This window comes from Salvia splendens, chromosome 6 (genome assembly GCF_004379255.2).
Source record: "Salvia splendens isolate huo1 chromosome 6, SspV2, whole genome shotgun sequence".
Taxonomy (NCBI): Eukaryota; Viridiplantae; Streptophyta; class Magnoliopsida; order Lamiales; family Lamiaceae; genus Salvia; species Salvia splendens.
In genome coordinates, this window is record NC_056037.1 from 22,655,131 (window position 1) to 22,660,552 (window position 5,422).

Below are 5,422 nucleotides of genomic sequence, written 5' to 3' on the forward strand. Positions count from 1 at the left end.
CTACACACAAAATACGCACAAAACACATACATTGCACGTAATACGCACGCTAAACACAAAGTATGAACACAAAATACACATCGAACACACTATAAACTAAACAAACGGACTCGATACACTAAACACACACATTATATACAAAGTATACAAATATAGAACATTTACATATGGGAAACATAACACACGAGACACAATATAAACAAAATACATGCACTATACACACAATATACACAAAACACACATACACATAACACAAAATATATTCTACATGGCACATATAATATACACACTATACACAAAATATAAACAAGCACTTCAGACAAATTACAAATGAAACACACACTATAAAAAACTACATGCTCTACAAACACAAAACACATAAAACATTGCAACTATACACAGACCAAATAAACTTATACACAAAACACACACGCACAATATATACACTTCACATACTATACACAAAATAGGCACATTATACCCCAGACATTTTACAAGAAAAAGCAGACAACACACACTGACACACTACACAAAATACACACGTACATGTACACACAGAACACACTATAACCAAACTATAAACAATACACACACTAGACACACGCTATGCATAACATAAAAGCACAGTACACACATAAATTAACACGGAAAACAAACTGCATGTACACACACTGCGTATATTGCACATAATACAAACGCTACACACAAAATATAAACACACACTATATACACAAAATACACACAATCACATTGCACACACACTATACAGACAATACACAATTACATTGCACACACACACTATACATAATATAAACACACACTATATACACAAATTATACACACCCTAGACATTTTACAAGAAAAAGCAGACAACACACACTGACACACTACACAAAATACACGCGTACACAAAATACACACACAGAATACACTATAACCAAACTATAAAAAATACACACACTAGACACACGCTATACATAACATAAAAGCACAGTACACACATAAATTAACACGGAAAACAAACTGCATGTACACACACTGCGTACATTGCACATAATACAAACGCTATACACAAAATATATACACACACTATATACACAAAATACAAACAATCACATTGCACACACACTATACACGCGTACACAAAATATACACACAGAACACACTATAACCAAACTTTAAAAAATACACACACTAGACACACGCTATACACAAAATAAATGCACAATACACACACATAAATTAACACGGAAAACAAACTGCATATACACACACTGCGTACATTGCACATAATACAAACGCTATACACAAAATATAAACACACACTATATACACAAAATACACACAATCACATTGCACACACACTATACACACAATACACAATTACATTGCACACACAAACTATACACACAATATAAACTCACACTATATATACACAAAATACACGCAATCGTATTGCGCACACACACTATACACGCATTAGCCATGCACTGAAAAAAATACGCACTGCACACAATATTGAATGTGTAACACACTGCTTCAAATTGCTACACAAACATATATAACAAAAGACTAACACTACGTACAAAGTATTTAACTATGCACACAACACATACCAAAAATAAATATATGCCACACACAATAAACACAGTATACACAAAATATACGCATTGGACACTCACTATATACAAAATACATGCTCTACACACAAAATACGCACAAAACACATACATTGCACGTAATACGCACGCTAAACACAAAGTATGAACGCAAAATACACATCGAACACACTATAAACTAAACAAACGGACTCGATACACTAAACACACATTATATACAAAGTATACAAATATAAAACATTTACATATGGGACACATAACACACGAGACACAATATAAACAAAATACATGCACTATACACACAATACACACAAAACACACATACACATAACAAAATATATTCTACATGGCACATATAATATACACACTATACACAAAATATAAACAAGCACTTCAGACAAATTACAAATGAAACACACACTATAAAAAACTACATGCTCTACAAACACAAAACACATAAAACATTGCAACTATACACAGACCAAATAAACTTATACACAAAACACACACGCACAATATATACACTACACATACTATACACAAAATAAGCACATTATACCCTAGACATTTTACAAGAAAAAGCAAACAACACACACTGACACACTACACAAAATACACACGTACATGTACACACAGAACACACTATAACCAAACTATAAACAATATACACACTAGACACACGCTATACATAACATAAAAGCACAGTACACACATAAATTAACACGGAAAACAAACTGCATGTACACACACTGCGTATATTGCACATAATACAAACGCTACACACAAAATATAAACACACTATATACACAAATTATACACACCTTAGACATTTTACAAGAAAAAGCATACAAAACACACTACACAAAACACACACTGACACACTACACAAAATACACACGTACACAAAATACACACACAGAACACACTATAACCAAACTATAAAAAATACACACACTAGACACACGCTATACACAAAATAAATGCACAATACACACACTGCGTACATTGCACATAATACACACTATATACACAAAATATAAACACACAATCACACTGCACACACACTATGCACACAATACACAATTACATTGCGCACACACACTATACACACAATATAAACACACACTATACACACAAAATACACACACTATACACACAATACACAATTACCTTACACACACTTACACACTGCACTTACTACTCTAAATCCTAAACCCAATATACACGTATATACAATTATACATTATACACAAAATATGCATTACACACTGTATACAAGATACATAGACTTTATACACATAGTTTACCCACGCTATACTTCACATACTATAAAAAAAACACAAAAATAAACTATACAGAAAAAACACAAAAATAAACTATACAGAAAATACGCACATTATACACATTGAACACAAAATACACACAACTTACAGAAAATGCACACACTAGGCATGCATACAGAAAATACACACTACACATTATACTCAAATTACAAACATCTACACACATAAAATACGCACAGTACATATGATACAAAAAAACACACTCTACACAAATATACATGTATTATAAAATACATGTGCATAACACACTTAAAACACATTATACAAAAATTACACGCATTAGACACACACTATACACACCGCATAAATTGCACAAAATACACACTATACATAAAGTATAAACACAAAATGCGCAAAATACACATTGCATAAATTATAAACAAAACAAACGGACTAAATATACTATATACTATACACTATACACTATACACTATACACTATACACTATACACTATACACTATACACTATACACTATACAGACTCGCTACACAAAGTATACACAAAGTACACACATTACTGCGGTACACACGGCGCATACTACAAATTATACACACTATATACATACACTATACACAAAATACACGCATCAGCCATGCACAAAAAAAAATACGCAATACTGAATGTGTAATACACTACTTACATTATAAAAAAAATACAAATAGCTACACACTACATATATAACAAAAGACTCACACTATGTACAAAGTATACAAATACGAAAAATATACACATAGGCAAACATACAGAAAATACACACTACATAAAACAATGAACAAGCCATAAAATACAAACAATCACTACACACAAATTAAACAGGACACACTATATACAAAATACATGCACACGGGAAATGCGGTCCTGCAGACAATACATTGGAACGATGCACAAACCAAACAGACTAATCAAACTATACGCAAAGCACATACATTATACATAAAATACACACACCACACATATTATATACAAAATACGCACATTATGCACACTCTATAAACCATACACACACATTAGACATTATACAAAAAATATAGAAAGCTACACACAAAAAATACACAATACACATGTATAGAATATACACACAAAGCACATAAACACACTATACAAATAATACACTCACTACAAAAGCTATTCACAAAATATAAACACACACTATACACACACTGCACTTACTACCATAAATCCTAGGCCCTATATCTATATACACTATGCACAAAATACTCAGTAGGCAAAATACACACACTTTACACAAAATATACACACACTTCCCACACTACATAGAAAACAAGCAGACTAAGCACACTATACACAAAACACACTTTACTTACACTATACACAAAATACACATTACACGTATACTACTAACCACATACAAAATACACGCACTATACATAATAACAAAAACACACACTACACAAAACACAAAATACATACATTGTACACAGTACAACAATACGCACAAAATACACAATGCACATTCTACAATTATTATACACAAAATAAACATGACGCACACTATACACTAAATATGCATATTTTGCACCCACCTTATACAAAATACTCACGCTACACACAAAATACGGACACTCCACACACTATTCACAAAATATTCAAACCGCACACACTATACACCAATTGTACACACACTATAAACAAAATATAAGCGGTAAACACAAAATACACAAAACGCACCCATTACACACAAAATACACATACTTCACACAATACACATGTAGGAAAAAACCACACTGCACATATTACACTATATACACAAACTATACATATTATACTTAAAATTCACACATTACACATATATACACAAAAAATAGATGTTGCACTACACACAAAACACACAATATACAGACAATAAACTATAAACATACGCGCGCGCATACACAATATAAAATATTGCAATACACAAATACACAGAGTACATGCACGGCAAACATATGTACACACAAAATATACCATAATCTAGGCAGAGTACTTCACAATAAGCTCTTTCTATAATAATACAAAAAAATAGTTAAGTAGAGAATTTACCTCGTGTTCACCTACAATAATACAAAAAAAATAGTTAAAGTAGAGAATTTACCCGTGGTCATTACTCCTCTAGAAGATTGAACCACACCTGAGATTATTGTAATGACAAAGGTCAAAACATATTCCTATAAAAAACATAGAATATTACTATAATTCACAGTATATAACTATAACAAAAATCAGATACCAAACTTCTTTTGTCTTACATCATCCGCTTTTCTTGACACCTCTCGAATGGTCTCATGCAAACCATTTAAATAACAAAGATGTCAAAATAGCTAAATTGGCAATTAAAACCAGCGAGATGTAGATGGAAAATCTTGAAATAGTTAATTTGTCAATAGCCTAGCTGCCAAGGCTGAGAAAGCTTTGGCTGCATCCATCACATCAGGTGTTCCATCATTAAGGGAATGATAAAA